Genomic DNA, 20,237 nt, shown 5'->3' on the forward strand with positions numbered 1-20,237 from the left:
TTTTTGTTTTTATAAATTTCACTAAGATACATGAGTTATGTTTTCTGTATGTCTTTATTCTACCTGAAGCTTAGAGTGCTAGATAATCTGTTATAACAGATATTATTTGTCAGCTTTGGGAAATTCCTTGTTTAATAATTTATTATTTATTTACATCAAATTTATTTTATTGCTTATTTAAAATTTATTTAAAATCTGCACATTTTCTCTTTCCCTTTTGGGCCTTTCATCACACACGTATTCGTCTTTTTTGTGCTCCTTTATTTTACGTATATTTCATGCCTTTCCCTCCTTGTAGTTCACAGTGAATAGTCTTACTGATTTAGCTTCCAAATCATTAATCTTCTCTTCATCTGTGTCTCATGTGCTATGAAACACATTGTGCTGAGTTCTCAAGTTCAATAATCGTACGTTCACATCTGGAATTTCTGTTTGATTCTTTTATGGATTTCAGTTTTTTTATGATGTTCTTCACCTTGGTGTCTCTTTTTGAAGACAACAGTTATTTTAAGCCTGATAACTCTAATATCTAGATCACCTGTCAGTCTCTGACTGTGGTCATTTTTTTTTTTTTCCCTTTTCATCCTCTCTCTTGGGATTTCTTTTTTCTTTTTTTTTAAAGATTTTATTTACTTATTTGACAGAGATAGAGACAGCCAGCGAGAGAGGGAACACAAGCAAGGGGGAGTGGGAGAGGAAGAAGCAGGCTCCCAGCAGGGGAGCCCGATGTGGGGCTCGATCCCGTAACGCCGGGATCACGCCCTGCGCCGAAGGCAGACTCTCAACTGCTGTGCCACCCAGGCGCCCCTCTCTTGGGATTTCTATTAACTTTTCATTGAATCCTGGTTTTTGGCTCTTGAAGAGGCACTGTATGAGCCTTTAGCTACTGGTGAGAGTACAGGCAGATCATTATAGTTCAACAGAGGTTGAGCTGGATTTTAGTCTCTGTAGGGCTTGGTCTTTTTAGAATTTACCCTTATTTCCAGAGTGTAGTCTTTCAGGGCTCCAAACGGAGGTATTTATTAGAGCCTGTCTCCTTGTTGGGACCTATATATCAGCTCTATATATCCCAGCATTAGGAAGCTGCTCTCTCAACTCTTCTACCTCCTGGCTTCTTATGTCTGTTAAGCTTTTCCTGACCTGTGCCCTTACAAATGCATGGGCACCTCAAGGGGGAAAAATGAGAAGAATTTGGGCTTGCCTCAGTGAATTTTTCTTCTCTACAGAATCTGGGCCCTTCAAGCCTTGGTATCTTGCTAGTTCTTATACCTTCAAGCAGATATTCAGAGAGTTTTATCTACTACAGTTTAGTCTACCATTTCTGAAATATAAGAAATTCCGGACATCCTTTTGTATCTCATTTCACCATGAACTCCTCTCTTAGTATTTTTTTTTTAATTTATTTATTCAACAGATAGAGACAGCCAGCGAGAGAGGGAACACAAGCAGGGGGAGTGGGAGAGGAAGAAGCAGGCTCATAGCAGAGGAGCCTGATGTGGGACTCGATCCCATAATGCCGGGATCACGCCCTGAGCCGAAGGCAGACGCTTAACTGCTGTGCCACCCAGGCGCCCCATCCTCTCTTAGTATTAATCAGAATTGCGGTTTTACATTTATTTTTATGATACTTTGAATAATTTACTTCTCTCCCATTAGACTGTAAACTCCAAGAGATAAGTGTCCTTGTGTGTTTTTATGGATCATTGCATCCCAAGTAACTAGAATAGTACCTGGTTCATAGTATGGAATTGAATATTATGTTAATGAGTGAATAGATTAGGGAGTTTTTGAGCGTGTAGAGTGAATGGAATAAAACATTAAAAGTAGCAAGGCAAGAGTAAAATCCTAATCCAAAACAAAAGAACTGAAACAGTCATCGGGAAACATATTGTCTCATGAGATAGAACTCATAAAAATGGCCACAGACAGTGGTAAGAAGTGAGAACCATATTTTATTCAAGCCTTTAGGAGAACTTGTAGGCAGAAAGGGTGTTGTGAAAGGCTCTGACAATTTAAATATCTGGACCCCAGAGTATTTATGAGGATTAAACAAGATACGGCTTTATAAAGCGCCCACCACAATGCCTGGAGAATATAGTAGGTATTCATCTCCAATGGTTAATATTGCCATTCCCAAATAGTGAGAGCTGATTTTTAAAATTCTGTGCATTTAGAATTCTTATACTCTACATTTTCAAAGGAGAGAGTTAGTGTTGTTGATTATAAAATCTCTCGAAATCTCATGTATGAAAAGGACTTTGGATAATAGTGATATAAGATAAAATACACTAGAAGTGTGTTGACTCCCTGAGGGTTCTAACTAAAAATAAGTGGAAAGGCCTATTTTACAGCTCTGGTATTAGGATTGCTTTGGGGATAGGGGAAAAAATATATTTGATAAGCTTTCTTAAATTCATCAGGAGTGAGCCAAATGTTTCATATAAGACAGTTCAAGTTAAAAATAAAGAACACTAATTATTTTTCAAATTTTAATTGCCATCGATCTCTTGCAAGTTAAATCAGAGGTTGAAGGAGCACAGTATATTGTTAAGACCGGGCATCGGAATCTTCTTCCTTTCATATGGGAAGGAGACTGATTGATTATTCATTCAATACATGTGCATTGAGTGCATACTATGTGCCCACTGTGTCTTAGGCACATAGCGCACAGCCACGTTGCTGGGGGACTTTGTTTCACCTGAAGCATTACTCGGCACTCAGATATGGGAAGTTGAGAGAGAGTAGACAACCAGAAATGAATGTTTGAGTGGCATTATCTGAATGGAGGGTCCAACAGGATGCATTTAATGCCAGGAGCAGCAAGTGTGGCATATATAGACTCTGGCCTGGCCTTCTGCAGGGCCTGAGAATATCACTGTTGTCCAAAAGTGAAACTTTTAATGCACATCTCCATAGAATGGTGCAAGGCTAGATGGCTGGATTGAAGAGCAAGATCGAATGTGACAGTCAGCATATGACATAGATAACTCTTCCATGCAGCAGTTTAACTTCATAATAAAGAGCAGGTGGGCAGCCTGATGTCGAATCCTGATTCCACCACTTGTTAGCTGGATAGCCTCAGACAAGACACTTACCATCAGCATCTTCATCTTACTTCATCGCCAGGGAGATACTGATTGCACCAATTTCATAGGGTGATTGTTAAGGCTTAGATGAGATAATGCGTGTTGATGCTTTAGCAAAGAGAAGCTGCTAGTTCTTTTTAGTTGTGACAAAAATAGAAGATGCATGTAGGACAACCTTGGCCTTCCCCACCCTCCGAAAAGGCATATTGACAAAACAGCACCATTTCAAATTCCTAGAACTGCTACATTGTTGTTGTTGTTGTTGTTTTTTGCACTCAATTCAGAAGAGGTGTTATTGTTAGAACATCCTTGCCAAAATGTTAGTGACCCTTGACAAGCACCATTAGTTGAAGCCCCAGCAAGCCAGTGTGCTCAGCAGGGGCCCACAGTAACTCATCAGCTTGCATTGTTTTCAACAGATGTCCCAGAGCCAAACAATCTGTGCCGTGGGTTAGTCCTACCCACACACCAGCCACAGAAGTGATCTGAGATATTTACAATAGATACCAGGGGAAAATATGGATGCATAGCTGATTACATGAAGTGGCTGTTATTTTCCCTTATGGATTCCTTGTAAAATGTCTGGAGAGGACATTATAGCAAGTGAATACTTAGAAAATCCAGTAACATTTTTTTCTTTTACGTGTGAAATATTGTCTTTTTATCACCAACTGTCATATCATTTCTTCTGTGGCCAAAAGGAAGAATGCATCTGCTATTTTACAAAGACAGAAACAATTAATGGTGAACTTAATTTTCCCCTGAGTATAACCTATTACACAGAAAGAATTAATTTTACCTTGTTAAGAAGCTATTATAAGATGTCTGCTTACCTGATCTATTTGTTCTGTTAATCTAATGAGAGAACATTCCTACTCACTTCATTATGGAGTCCCTACCATATGCTGGGATAGCTACGAGGTCTTTGGGACATAGAAATGAGTAAGACAAAGTTCTCTTCCTGGAGGAGCTAAAGGTGCTGGAAGCAGAAACATCGTATCTGATAGAAGATACATAAACACGCACAAACAGGTATGAAACACCAGGGTAAGAGCAAGTGAGGGAGGAGCAAGTGTATAAAGAGAAGGAAGAGAGGTCATTTGAATATTAAGCCCAGATTTGGAATAGATCATACTCATGGATGTTGAAGTCCCCTTAGGAATCTAAAAAGGGGTAGTTTGTATGGGTCAGTTGGGATCCTGCTTGCCTCAGGCAAATTGTAGGGAACCAGAACAGTTGCTTGGAGTTGGCAAGATAAGCTTTTATCAAAGAGAACAATGATAGCCCAGTAGTTGGAAGACAGAGGTGTCGTTCCCCCATCCCAACTAATGGGCTGTAAAAACGTGGTTGGTTTACATGGCAGAAAACGTGAGTGAGAACCTCATTTCTGCTAAGATAGGAGGGAGAGAAAGCAATCTGAAATTTGAGGATGAGAAGGAATTGAGAATATAAGAATGAGAGTTTCAGAGGAGCAGATGAGGAAGGCAGAGCTACAGAAGAAAATAATCTGCTGGGAAGCTTACCCTGTTTGATGACTATGGGTTATGGTGATGAAAAGGATCATAGGGAATGACTTCCAACATCTCAAAGTGTTTTGCTATCAGACTGGCTCTGGCCCAGGCTCAGGGTCCTGGACAGTATTTTGCTTGGTCTCCGAGATTTCTGTAACAAAATTTGCAGCTGCTGATGGGTTTCCTGCTCTTGGTGGTGGTTATCTTTTAGCCTAGAGAGCAACATCAATGGCCCTCGTTAGGAAGTTCTGAAGAGTGAACTATTCTGAACAAACTTCCACTATTTGCAGCAGTTCCACAGAATCTGCCCAGCCCTCAAGGTCATTTGGAATGATGCAATGGCTTTTTGACAAAGGAGAGCATGAAGATGCATGAAAACAAGAAAAGATTTGATGAGAATCACCAGCGTGGGCAATGTCAACACACCTTCGTGAACTGAGAAATAGGGAATTTGCATAGTTAAGATATTATCAAAAAGATTTGTCAGTATCTCACGATCAGGTATAGAGAGATGAGAGCGCCCAGTGAAGGGTTGCTGGTCAGCGGCTTCTTGGCTGTCAGAGTCATTGCCTGCCCTGCCCTTGCTCTATTTTTGTCACAAACAAGTGTATTTACTTTGCCTTCTGGCTTGCAGTTGGGTTGGGCAGTGGTAGGCACTGGCAGAGTTCTGGAGGGCAGGGGGAGGGGACCAATTGAGATGGTTTTGCTTCCTTCCTGTTTCTGCTGTCACCTCCAGAAGTGACTGAGTCCCCTTTTTGGGTCCAGCTACCGCAGGAAAGCCCTTCTCTCCATGTTCCTCGTACCTTTACTCTAGTTCTCCTGCCAGGATGGTCTGGCTTCTCTGTCTAAGGCACCAAGTCCTCCTGCTGTTTGCATAGCATCCTGTTCTCGCTATGCTCTGGGTCACCTCACCATCAGCCTGGCTCTTTATTTCTTCCAATACCTAAATAACCTATTTCCTTGGATGCAGTCCCTTTGGAAGACCTAGAGAGGTTTCCTGCTTTCTTTTTTCCTGCCAGATCTTCGCCGTTACAGAGGGCAAAGAGTCCATAAAAATGGCTTGATTGCAGTTGTCCATGGTGAAGTAGATGGCCACGTGAGTGGGGGATACAGGTTAAGGCCCTTTCCTAAAATGCCCTTCATGACATGTGCATTTCCAGATGCATGCGCCTCTTAGAATAATCTTCCCTTCTTTTTAATTACAAAGAAATTCGACCTTTAAGGCCTCACATAATTGTACTCAGTTAAGTTTAGGTGCCTGAAATCTTTTACCATGCCTTTGTCAATTTGTTGAAGCCACAAACCTTCCCCCCCTCCACCACCCCCAACTCCGCCTTGGGGAGAGGACACTGTCTGGAAACTGGAGCCAGATCTTTTCTAGAGGCAACCCCCTCTGTGTCTGGAAGTCTCATTATTTCAGGTTTCTTCATCTCAGCATCTGCTCATAACCTCTAAAAGGAGCTTGTACTGATGAGTGTTCTAGGAAAACAAAGACAATTCACAGCACAGTTGAAAATAATGACTCGGTGTCACAGACTACAAGGGTTTTCACTGCTCTCTCCTCTCTACGTTCTGACCGCGCTGGCCAATTGTCTTCCATTCTGTGCCATTAGCCTTCTGCCTTAAGTGGTGGCATAGGTGTTTTACAGGAAGAGAGATGCCCTGGTGGAAATAAGCAAACCCTGGATTATCATGCAGGGCCGAAATACCAATGCCATGATACTCTACAATACCGTTCCCATCGTCTCTGGATGCCACAAGTCAGCCTGGACCGACCGTCCCTGCGTCTAATACCAGCAGGTGACACAAACACCATGGAATGTATGGCCTCTGAACACAGCAGAGGTCACTCAACAAACATTTAATTAGTAGCTCATATTCTAGACCATGTATTTGGGGGGCATTGCTGAAACTCTGACAGCCTCTGAAGGCCTAGTAACAACGTATTTTTTTCACAATTAATAACTTAGGGAAAAAATTCATAGGGGCCGTTAACTAATATAATCTGTTTTTAGTTGGAATTAATAAGCTTTTTCTACATTATGAACTTCTAAGCAATAAAACTGCACTTGAATCAGATGAGCCAATTTTAAGACTTTATTTAGCATATTTATAATTTTCACTACGGAAAGATGAAGGTAGCCACATGAGTTGCCTCAAATTTATGAAAAACCTTTCTGGTTTTAGAATTTTTTGGATTTTGGAATTGTAGATAAATGATGGTGGACCTGAGTATACATCAGATCATATAAGGAGTCTTTCGTTGCTTTATTGCAAAGGTTGCAAACTGCTGGCCGGGGGATGGAATCTTGTGTGTGGCCATGTTTTTCTTTGACCTCTATAGGGTGGGACCATACAGCACCTAAGTAAATAAATGGTAGTGAAAGCTTAAAAACCAGATCATACATTAGCAAATGTTTTCCTTTGAAAAACAGAAGCATCTGTTAACATTGGATCTTGATCCAATTCCTGGACAATATAATTAATTTTCCCAGTATTAGTTTCCTCATCAAAACAATAAGAATGGTGATAGCTATTGTGTGGGTTTATTTTGAAGGTCAAATGAGAAAATGCACACTAAAGTTTTAGCAGGGTATCTGGTTATTAAAAAAAATAGCTATTGTTTCATTATGTTATTGTTGTTAAAGTGTTACTATTTTAAATCAGTTTTCCCTATTGTTCCATATCATGGAATCCACATAAGTTGTAATACTTATGTGTATAGCACTTTGGGGTAAACTGTAGGAGTACAAGGGGCTTGTGAAAAAGCTGAGTTTTCTTAAAATGAAGTAATTATGATGGTAAAAAATTAAAAATTGAGGAAGTTTTAAAATACTGAACATGAAAATTTTCAAATGATAATTTGGGCTCACTTTTTTAATAGTAACTTTATTTATTTATTATTATTTTATTTAATATTAACTTTATTTTTTATTTAATATTAACTTTATTTACTTATTTATACCGCTACTCCTAATAATACTTTTTATTTGAGGATAATTGTAGACCCACATGCAATGAAAGAAATAATACAGAGAGGTCCTGTGTGCCTTTTTGCCTTGTTTCCTCCAATTGTAACACCTTGCAAAACCACAGAACAAGATCTCAGCCAGGATACTGATATTGATACAATCAAGATACAAATACTTCCATCATCACAAACATTCATCATGTTGTCCTTTTACTGTCAAACCCAATTCCCTCCCACCCCCACCCCCTCTTTAATAACTAGCAGTCTTTAAATTGTTCTTCATTTCTATAATTTTGTCATTTCAAAATGGAATCATGCAGTATGTAACCTTTTGGGAATGGCTGTTTTCACTGGGCATAGATTCTCCAGAGAGAGTCACTCAGGTTGTTCTATGTATCAGTAGTTCACTTCTTTTGATTGCTGAATAATATTCCGTGCTTTAGATAAACCATAGTTGGTTTAGCCATTCACCTTTTGGAGGACAGTGCATTGTTTTCAGTTTTTAACTACTATGAATAAAGCTCCTATCAATGTCTCTCAACAGGTTTTTGTGTGAATGTAAGTCTTCATTTTTCTGGGATAAATGCCCAAGATCACAGATGCTGGACTGTATTGTAATTGCATGGCTAGTTCTTAAAGAAACTGCCAAACTGTTTTTCAGAGTGGCTGTACCATTGTATATTCTTACCAGCAACGTACAATGATCCTGCTTCTTCACCTCCTTGCCAGCAGTTGGTCCTATCACGAGTTTTATTTTAGTCATTTTGATAGATGTGTAGTGATACCTTACTCTTGTTTCAGTTTGCTTTTCCTTAATGACTTAAGATGTTGGACACCTTTCCATGTGCATATTTGTCATCTCTGTGCCTTCTTCGGTGAAATATCTCTGCATGTCTTTTGCCCATTTTCTTAGTGAATTGTTTCTTTTTTGACTGTTGCATTTGAAAGTTCTTCATATATTCTAGATAGTAGTGCTTTGTGGGATTATGTGGTTTGCCAATATTTCTTCCACCACGTAGCTTCTCTGTTCATCCTCGTAGCACAGGGTCTTTTGTGGACACAAAGTTTTCAATTTTGATGAAATCCATTTCATTTTTTTCTTTTTATGGATTGTGCATTTGGTGTCAAGCCTAGGAACTCTTTGCCTATATTAGATTATGAAGAATTTCTCCTAGTTTTTTTTTTTTCTTTGAAAGTTTTATTTGACATTTAAGTTCATGATTTAAGTTTTGTATGAGATATGAGACTTCAGCCAAGAGTCCTTCTTTTTGGGGATGTTCAATTGCTAGAGCACCCATTTGTTGAAAAGGCTGTCTTTCCTCCATGCAATTGCTTTTGCATCTTTGTAAATGATTTTTATTTTTATCAGATTCCTTTTTGTTTCGAGAACGTACTTTAGCCACTTTTTTTGTAGTAGTCTGGTGGTGACAATTTCTCTTAATTTTCCCTCATTGCACAATTGTTTTATTTTTCCTTCATTCTTTAAAAAAAATTTTTTTTATTAATTTATTTATTTTAGAGAGAGAAAGAGAGCATGGGAAGGAGGGGCAGAAGGAGAGGAGAGAGAATATCCGGTATACTTCATGCTAAGCGTGGAGCCTGATGCAGGGCTCAGTCTTACAACCCTGAGATCATGACCTGAGCCAAAATCAAGAATCAGATGCTTAATGGACTGAGCCACCCAGGTGCCCGTCTCCTTCATTCTTGAAAGATATTTTATGCCGGGTATAGGACTCTTGGTGACAGTTCTTTATTTCAGTGCTTGAAATATATTTTGCCATTTGTTCTCATGTCTGTGGTTACTGACAAGAAATCCATTGTCATTTTAATTGTGTCATCCTTCTCTGGGCACTTTCAAGATTTTTTCTTTGTCTTCAATTTTCAGAAAATAATTGTGATGTGTCTTGGAGTGGATTGGTTTGCATTGATCTTGTTTTGGGTTTGCTTAGCTTCTGGAATCTGTTTAGATCTATGTCTCTGGCCAATCTTGGGAAGTATTCAGCCATTATTTGATTATTTTTTCAGCTTCATCCTTTTCTACCTCTCCTTCTGGGACTCCAATGACACAAATGTTAGATATTTTGTTAGGGTTCTTGCAGGACCCTTGATGTTCTGTTTATTTTTTCCCATTCTTTTCCCTCTGTTCAGATTGGGTAATTTCTATTGTTCTACCTTCCAATTCATTGATTCCCCCCTCTGTGCCCCCCCCCCCCCCCCCGTTCTGCTGTTGAGCCCAGTCACCAAGATTTTTACTTTGGTTATTGTATTTTTTAGTTTTGAAATCTCCATTTTGTTTTTCTTTATATCTTCTATTTCTTTGCTGAGGTTTTTTTTTTTTTTTTTTTTTTTTTTTTTTTTAATTTGAAGTTGTAATTGTTGGGTGCCTGGGTGGCTCAGTTGTTTAAGCATCTGCCTTCAGCTCAGGTCGTGATCCCAGGGTCCTGGGGTTGAGTCCCTTATTGGGCTCCCTGCTCAGGGAGGAGTCTGCTTCTCCCTCTCCCTCTGCCCCTCCCCCCCGCTCGTGCTCTCTTTCTCTCTCTCATACTCTCTCTCAAATAAAAAAAATCTTTAAAAAAAATGAAGTTGTAATTGTTCAGTGAAGCATTTATGGGTGTAGGAAATGTTGGGTTCAGAGCCAATGGCCAAGAAATAATTCTTGAGAGGTCTTCAGTGCAAAAAGCTGGCTTTATTAAATCACCGGGATTGGACCCATGGGCAGAAAGAGCTTCAGTGGGGTTGTGACGGGTGACTGATTATATATGTTTTTTTAAAGATTTATTTTTGTATTTTAGAGAGAGAGGGAGAGAGAGAGAGCAGGGGGGCAGGGCAGAGGGAGAGGGAGAGAGAAACCCAAGCAGACTCCATGCTACACATGCAGGTTGACACAGGGCTTGATCTCATGACCCTGAGATCAGACCTGAGCCAAAACTAAGAGTTTGATGCTTAACCAACTGCACCACCCAGGAGCCCCCTGATTATATACTTTTAAGTTAGGAGGGAGTTAGGGATAGTACAAGCCTTCAAGGTATTTTGGAAACAAGATTTCTAGGACCTTGAGGGGAATTGCTATTGTTAGGAGCAGGGCATTTATTACTGTTTAGTAAAAACTCAGTCACGAGACTCTTCAGACGTGTATCAGTGGGTCATATGCTTGGAGGATGATTGCCAACATATATCTTTGGGCGTAAAGATAAAGGAAGTTTCTAAAGGAATTTTTATGTGTTAAATTAGACGTACAGGATCCTAGGTGGTCAGGCTAAGATTGCCTTTTGCCCTTAGCAAAGCAGTAACATGGAGGCAGCTGAGCTCCCAGAGGAATGTCACTCTGCCTGTGTCAAGGACTTGTCAGTGGGCTGTAAACAGTAAGGGAATTTAATTTTTTTCTTTTGCTTTTGTTTCCCACATCATTTATCATGGCTGTTTTTAAATTTTTGTCAGATAATTCTAATATCTCCGTCATCTCAGTGTTGGCACTGTCCTTTTTCACTTAGTTCCAGATCATCTTGGTTCTTGGTAAGGCGAGTGACTTTTGTTTCTTATATTTTGCCAAGAGACTCTGGATCCTATTTGAAATTTCTATTTTATTTGGCTTTTTCCAGTGGTAGAAGCCAGGTAGAGGTTGAAATTTAGGCTCAACACTTGTCGATCATTGAAACCCAACATGGAGGTAGAGCTCCTTGTTACAACTGGGCAGGGATAGGAATCCAACTCCTTTGTGGTCTCAACTGGCAGGACAGTAGTGGTGGCCTCATTACCACTGGGTGATTGTGAAAGTCTTAACTTTCTATTAAGCCTCCTCTGACGCCACTCCAGTGGGGAAGGGGAGGAGTGCCTAGTGACTCCTAGGTGGGAATGAAAAGTCCTGATTCCTTACTAGATTTCCTTTAACACCACCTGGGAAGGGGTGTTGGGGCACCTTTATATAGCTTGCAAGAGTAGGAGTCTTGGCTTCTCACCCGACCTTTGCTTGAATAGGTGAAAGTGGGGCCAGATCAATTTCTTTGGTGGTGTGACCAAGACAGCATTAATATTTCCCTGAGCTTGACCCAACTGTGGACAGCTTCTTTCTGTCTTTAGATCTGTAGACTTTTCCTTTCCTTACAGCGTTTACTTTAGAAAATTTACAATTCCATTCTCTGCCTCTTTGAGATGCAAAATTTTTTAAAAAGCTTCTAGCCATTTTTGTCACCCAGGAATGTCTTTCTCAAGGACCTTGGAACCATCTTTTTGAAATGCAAATATGGCAGGAGATAGTAGCCCTATCTTCCAGTGTGTGTGGGAGAGTAAGAGCCTAAATTCAGTGGTAGATCACCAATTAGCAAAAAACGGATGAACTAATTACAGAGAAGAACATTCTCAGATTCAGGAATAACAATGTGCTGGACACGTCCCATTGATCAGCCTCCTCTCAATAGCCCCCTAGTACTTTTCCACTAGCTCATCTCCAGCACTTAAAAACCTTCTGCCTTTTGTTTTAGTTGAGTTTAGTCTCTCTCTCTCCTATTGCTATGGTCTTGAGTAATTGTTTAACTTTTCCCAAGCAATTTTTGTTTTGGTAAGTGGTTGGAGTGGAGTGATTATTGTTTTAGGAGTTTCTGTTTTGCTAGACTGCCCCTTTCTTGGTCCTTTGGCTGGAGAAAGTGGGATTTTGTTCAGGGGTTTTCATATCTGCACCCCTGGGCGTTTCTGGATTGCTGTCTTTTTTTTTTTTTTTAACTCCAAATCTGGGATATATGAGCTGAAGAAAAAGCCCAGGGAACTCACTACTATGTCATTCCTCAAGTCCCATGGTTCTTAATCAGTCTGACTTCTTCTCTCCACCTTTCAGAGTCTTTTTTGGTTTGTTTTACATATATTATGCAGGGTTTTTAGTTAGTAGGTGGAGTGGGGGAAACTCTACCCCATCTCCCCAAAAGTGAAAGTCCTAACTCTTAATTTTTTAACATCACATTTGTCCTTCAATGGCTACTTTACTTCTTAAAACTCTTGGCAGTTGTGATTAGGGAGAGGAATTTTGTTCTAATAAGTGATAATATATTCAGTTTAAAAAAAACAATTACTCAAAAATTTATCGCAGTTGACATTATATTTAAGAAATCGAACAGCTCTTTATCTTTCATAAGTAAATGTAATGTTGAAACAAGTTGTGATAATGGGATTGGGTTTAGAATTTAATCAAACTCTTCTACGTCAAATATTTCAAAGCCACTACAAGGGTGTAATTTGTGAGTGTATCTCTCTTATGAAAACAGTCATCTGGTAGTTAGCTTGTGTGCTGAACAAAAGCAACAACAAAACACATGGACAGCGAATGGGTAGAAGCAGCAGAAATGTAGGATAGCTTTCAGCCCACTGCCTGGATCTGCTCCTTACAAAGGCTCCCGTCTGGACTGCTCACCTTTTCCTCATCATCCACAAACCAAACCTTGGGCTACCTACCACGTTCTTGGATGCCTTGGACTGATCGTATCTCCTTCAGCGGCTCTTCACACAGTTTCCAGATGCCCGACAACACAGTTGTATCTGACTGTTGACATTGTTGCCCAAGTGGTAGGGGCCCTCATTGGCCACACGTAGCATTCCATCTTGGGCAGGGCCAATTGGTGCACTGGATCTGCCAACTTAGCGGGCTCAAGGGGAGAGAAGCGTCAGACATCTCAGAGCTAAGACCAGCCTCCCAAGACCCCTAGAAAAGCTTCCTTAGGGAGGAAGCTTACCCTCTAGGAAGCCTCACAACTTCTGGTCATTCCTGCCTCTGTGAAGGCTGAGATGATCAGTAACTCACAGCACACCTGTAACTTACTTGCTGCACATCAGTTGGGAAGCTCTGACTGACCTGCAGAGATGATGGCTCATCCGTCTTACTCTTCTCTCCGGCTCCTGCCACAATGCCAGGAGTCAGGTATCACTTAGTGCTCAGCAAGTGGTCACTGAATAAATTTACAAAAGAATGGATGTATAATCATCTCTAGATTTTCTATGCTCTGAATGGACAGGTAGCTTTAGCCTTTCATTATTTATAACAGTGTCCCCATAAAAAGAGGTGGCTATGATAGAAATAGGTTTTTGAAAGGTAAATAACCATTTTCATATTTGTCAAGTTTTGGAACATCTATCTCGAGGGAAGAATGGAGACAATATCACAACGAAATTGCCAGATCAATAAATTTTAGCTGTACTAATATAGAGAGCAGAGCTTCCATCTTAATACCTAAAGGGAGAGGTGCTTTGAAATTTGTCAGCTGTGCACAGATATGTTCTGTAGTTGTGAACATCAAACACTAGGCTGACAGCTAACATCTTGGGTGCTTTGCCACAAACAAAAGGCAAACGCAATTTGACGATCTGTTTATTTCTTAGGGTTCTAAGAAAAATGCACGGATGTTACATTTGGCTAATAGGAAATAAAAGACGCACACACAGCATTTCCCATTGGAAGTGGGCATGTTTTCTACTGTACTTGTTTTCTTTGTGACTGCTCTACATTTCCTTGAAATGTATCCCCAGTCCGTTCTTCTAAAACTGGTATTTCTTAAAAAGCTCAGCTTCAAAAATGTCAAACATAATGAAAAATGAAAATCACAAAAGAGAAGGTTGTTCACAGCCACTCCCCTGGGGTTCCCTCATGTTTCTGGGTCACCATGCCAACTCTCCATGTGTTAGAAATAACATCCATAGTATACTTAGCAGGTAACCCCTTGTGATCAGGGTCAGAGTGGTCTCCAAATAAACAAAGCCGACCCTTTCCTTGAAGACAATACCACATCTGTTCAGAAATACTCCACACCGTCTACCAAAGCAGTTCCAAAAGAAGTTCTCCTTTCAAAGTGTAAGAAAAAGAAAGCTCCTTTGGAAAAATTATAAAAGGGCACTTTATTTTCATCATCTGGGGCTGGAGCAGATGAAGGGCATGGGAACAGAGGCCTGCCAATAAGCGAAGGGGGTTTGGATGAATTTGATGAAGACCAGTTAAGGGAGGCAGTGAATAAGCACCGAGGTGCTGATGGAAGGAAGATGTGTAAGCTCAAATCAATATAGGGGAGAAGCAAATGGCACAGAAGCTCAGAAGATTAAAGCCAGAAATGAGCTTTACAGATTATAAAATCCATTCTTATCTTTTAAAGATGGGCCATCTGGAGTCAAGAGAGAAGTAACCTGTTCTATCCCATATATGCTTCCAGGCTTGTATTGTTCATATTAATATGAGTCCCACTGATGATCTGAAGTACAGTTTATTCAGTATGTGCTATTGTGCCAAATGCTGTGAGGAAGTGCTTAAAATCATAGACTCTGCAATTGAAGAGGACCGGATTTTAGTACCAACTATACCACTTCCTAGCTATGTGACCTTGACCGGTTACATAATTGACACCTGTCAGGTGCACTTTCTTTGTTTGTAAACTGAAATAATAGTAGCTTTCTCACTGGTTGTGATTATGGTCAAGTAAAGAATGCAGGTAAAAATCTTAACAAAGTACTAGGCATATGGTAAATGATCGATAAATGTTATTATTTATACCAACTATAGTGAATTACTGCTATATTTATTATTCAATATCATTATTAGTATTAACAATTATTACTAATGTACGTTGATGTGTCAACTTATGTTTTTACATATATTTGTATCAATATTCAATCTTGTATATATATTTAGGTCGATATTTGTATTCATAGGAATATCCTTTCATTTGCTACATCACAAACTGAAAAGGAAGACAATTATATACCTAACATATTAAAATTCTCAATAGGACTATGGACTATGAGAAACAAACTGAGGGCTTCAGAGGGGAGGGGGGTGGGGGAATGGGATAGACTGGTGATGGGTAGTAAGGAGGGCACATATTGCATGGTCCACTGGGTGTTATACACAACTAATAAATCATCGAACTTTACATCAGAAACCAGGGATGGGGGCGCCTGGGTGGCACAGCAGTTAAGCGTCTGCCTTCAGCTCAGGGCGTGATCCTGGCGTTATGGGATCGAGCCCCACATCAGGCTCTTCCGCTATGAGCCTGCTTCTTCCTCTCCCACTCCCCCTGCTTGTGTTCCCTCTCTCGCTGGCTGTCTCTATCTCTGTTGAATAAATAAATAAAATCTTTAAAAAAAAAAAAAAGAAACCAGGGATGTACTGTATGGTGACTAACATAATATAATAAAAAAACATTAAAATAAAAAAAATTCTCAATAAGCAGCAGAAGCTTTTGTGCAGGGTTATAGGTATAGATAATGGTATTGGGCATTGAATCTAATGGCTATAATGCTTTAAATATTGAATGCAGTAAATATTAATATAGTATATACATGCTCATATATTCATTCACTGAAAATTCCCCTAGCTTTTGTGAGTATTGCAGTTTCTATTGAAGACTCCCCTGTCTTGATATTTGTAGTAGACCCTAGAGTATCTGCGTTTCTTCTAATTCTCAAAATCACACTGTGCAGTGATTTTATAAAGGGAACTCACACAGAGAAGAAACACTAGGAGATCCAGTTAAACCCAAACTCTCACTGCCTCCTCCAGTAAGTAGCCTAAATGGCCAAATACCCTTCACAGCTGTTGAGAGGGCCATTCTGTCTGCCAGCTTTGTTCCAAATTGTTTCATTTTGAAACACACATCACATCAGTAGGCTGTTGGCATGCCTGAGTGTTTATCTGACTGTCAAAGGCTGGGGTCCTTCCTCAGGTTTCTCTTGGCTGCCAGTTTGGTTTGGAATATCCTAGGCAATCATGAGCACCAGTTTCTAACTGGATTATCTGGTAAAATCCAGAAACTTCATTATCGAGCAATACTGGTTGATGAGTATTACTTCAGTATTACCTATCTGAACAGATGGTATGCTAGGAACTGGGAAGTGTCTGAGATTTTACCCACCATGTAAGTTAATAACTTAGTTTGTCACAGTTTCATAGTTGCTGGCAGAAGACACAAGACTTCCGGGTCAGAGACAAAGGACTTTATTACTCACAGCACAACAGAGACAACGTGAGCTTCATGTTTGCTCTGGTTTCCCGTGTCCCCCAGTGCTATGGGACAATGCAGAGGTGGATGCTACATACACAGTGGGTCTGTGTCTCAGCTGCTAGGGGGAGAATATCCAATCTTATAAGGGGTGGTGCTGGCATACCTGCCCAACCTTTGCTCCAGAGACTCTCTCAGGAGACAAATCTACCTTCTGCTTTAGAGAGAGAGACATTATCTTTATCTTCCCTGGATGTTTGCTATACACATATCTTTGCAAAGATAGTCTAGAATAAAACATGTCAGTGCTTTTGCTCAGAAGGTGAGAGAAACACAGGAAACCCATGGAAGATCATGTCTTAACAGGGTTTGATAGTTGTGCCACAGGGGCAGGGTGGGATGGGTACATAGGAGGAGCGGCTTATTTATTTAATTTTTTTAACCTCTTTTTTAATAATTTTGTTTTGTTTTATTTTTTTCATCATGATAGGTGTACTCTTTAATCCCCATCCCCTATTTCCTCCATCCCCCCACCTACCTTCCGTCTGATAATCGTTAATTTGTTCTCTATAATTAAGAGTCTATTTCTTGGTTTCTCTCTCTCTCTCTCTCTCTTTTTTTCCTTTGCTTTTTTGTTTTGTTTCTTAAATTCCACATATGAGTGAAATCATATGGCATTTGTCTTTCTCTGACTTATTTCGCTTAACATTATATTTTCTAGCTCCATCCATGTTGTTGCAAATGGCAAGATTTCATTTTTTAATGGGTGAATAATATTCATATATATATATGTATATTCACATATATATATTCACATATATATATATCCCACATCTTTATCCATTCATGTATTAGTGGATACTTGGGCTGCTTTCATAGTTTGGCTATTGTAAATAATGCTGCAATAAACATAGGGGTGCGTGGATCCCTTTGAATTAGTGTTTTTGTATTTTTTGGTAAATACCCAGTAGTGCAATTCCTGGATTATAGGGGAGTTCTGTTTTTAACCTTTTGAGGAACCTCCATGCTGTGTTCCACAGTGGCTGTGCAAGTGTGCATGCCCACCAACAGTGCACAAAGCTTCTGTTTTCTCCAGATCCTCACCAACACTTGTTGTTTCTTGTGTTTTTGATTTTAGGCATTCTGTCAGGTGCGAGGTGATAGCTCATTATAGTTTTGATTTGCATTTCTAACAGGAGTGACTTCTACTTCATGTTTTACGTAGTGGGTTTCCGCATAAGCTTTCATTTAAAGAACAATTTCTATGGTTAACACCAAACCTAGCAAAAATAAACACCTCAAGGCAAAACAAACATGTAATATAACATTACTGTGGAGAAAACAATGAGCTGTGGGTTAAAAAGATTGTGAAATAGAGTCTCACATTAACTAATGTGTGGCAGTGAATGAATTGCTTAAACATTAAGGGACTCACATTTATTCGTCAAAATGGTGAGAATAATGTCTATCATACAATGTAATTGGGAAGTTTGAATAAGATAGTGTCTTGGATTCTGACACATAGCCCTCAAAAATAGTGCTTCCCCTCTGTAGCAGATCCTGCTGGTACACTACTCAGATTTTCTGGGGTGCCTTTTATCTGTTTGATGCATCCATCCATCAGCTGCTGTAGTTTCTGCTGCTAATGGCTCATCCCTACAGCTTTCTTTGGAAGGCTGCTCTTGGGCGACTGGGCAGCCTTTCCTAGAGGTGTCTTGGAGTTTTGTCCCTTCCCTATACCCATGGCCAATGGTTGACTGTTGCAGATTCAAATCCCCAGTGGCCTTGGGACAGAATCTGCAATGCAGGGTACACATCAGAGTCCCCAGGGAGCCTGAAACCCCATCTTTACTCAGCTTCTCCCCCATCCCTGTTCTGCTTTCTTCCCTTCCTTCTGTGTCTCTTCTGGAGAAGACCCCCTTAGTAAGGCACTTGAACATGAATCCACATCTCCTGTTCTGCTGCCAGGGAACTTGCCCTAAGACAGTGTTCATACATTGGCTGCCACGTTGGACAAATGGAACAGTGTTCAACTTTACCAGAAATATTGATATTCTGATTGCCCTTAGTATATATCTCTATTCTTTCTTTCTAATTTCACAGTATTGGAGATGAGAAGCGTATCACTTTTGCTGTCCTTATTTAAAACAAGAAACATTTCCTTGACATAAATAAAGTGAAAGAGACCAGCATATTTTAGCAGAGAAATCAGGTGGCTTATCGTTTTCTTTATTTTGTTGACCCAGATCTGTAATTAGCACTTCATTTTCTATTACACACATGCACGTGCACGTGTACACACACACACACACACACACACACACACACACACACACATTGCTATAATGCCTGTTTTGAAAATGTGAATTTGTTCCAACATGATTGATATATTAGGGAACAATTTGAGCATGACGTGAACTTTGCATTTACTTATGTGCAATTTCATTTGTGAGAAACACTAGGTGAATGCAGAAAACTGTACTGAGCTGACGGATACACAATTTGCACACACACATGCAAAATCCTCAAACATCTATGGGCTACCTTGGCTTAATGTATATGATATCCTGCAATGTTGTGTTTTGCTCTTCTTTTGTATTTGTGAATTTCTCTATGTTAAAATCAAAACACTCATTCAACATCCCAAACGTGTTAGTGTCCTGGGTCAGAATCACTAAGAGATGTACGCCAAAAGAAATCTTTAAGTATTGAGAGAAATGAGAACATGGGATATCTCTTGAGCAACAGGCATAAAGGAATCCACATTGGGGACCATCAGAGATAATGCCATGAAAATAAAGGAAAGGTCTATGACCTCAAGTCCTGTGAAGTCAATAAGAACATGGCCTAAAGAGATAAAAGAAATGGAAAGACTGTTAAGCATATGGATTGAAGACCAAAGAGAGAAGAAAAAATCAGGAACAACCTTTCTTACAATCAAAGAGAAAGCACTGTCTATATGAAGACCTTAAATGAAATCATATAATCCTGCAGAAGTGGCTCCTTTTAGTGCTAGTGGTGACTGGTTTGGTGGTTTCAAACATTGCTACAATTTCCAAAGCCTCCAGTTGTTGGGTAAAGCTGGGAGTGCAGATGAGAAAGCCCCAAAAGGAATTTCCAGTGGGGATACAGAAGTTAATCGAAGAAGGTATTCATTGGATTAAATCATCAGTTTTGAAGAAATGGATGTCTGTTACAAATGCAAACCTCAAAGGACATATATCTTAAAGGCAGAAACACATGCTCCAAGATTTAAATCTGCAAGACTGCAAATTCTGATAAACTCCCACAGATTCCAATAAGTCACGAGCTGCAATCTTTCTCACGGCCACTTTCACAAATGGTTTATGTATTTTTAACCATTATCATGAATAAAACTGTGCTACCACTTTTCTCAGGTTCCTATCAGCTTTGTATTGCTCTCTTGAAGTTTCTGAGGACTTTGTCGTTAACTCCATTTTCCCCATAAGTCCTGCACTTTTCATTGTGCTCTTTTGCATAGCATGGTGAATTTTAGGAAGGTATGTGTCATGTTACAAAAAGGTATGTGTGTGTGAATTCTTCCATACTGTTGTTTCCTCTGCCTGGAACATCATTCCCTCCCTATTGTACTACTTGCCCCTTATTCTTTCTCCATATTGATCTCTGTTTCTTTAGAAAAGATTACTGTCTTTGGCTTACTGCCCATAGAGCAGACTCAGAG

This window comes from Ursus americanus, chromosome 21 (genome assembly GCF_024610735.1).
Source record: "Ursus americanus isolate L20-20 chromosome 21, mUrsAme1.1.p, whole genome shotgun sequence".
NCBI lineage: Eukaryota > Metazoa > Chordata > Mammalia > Carnivora > Ursidae > Ursus > Ursus americanus.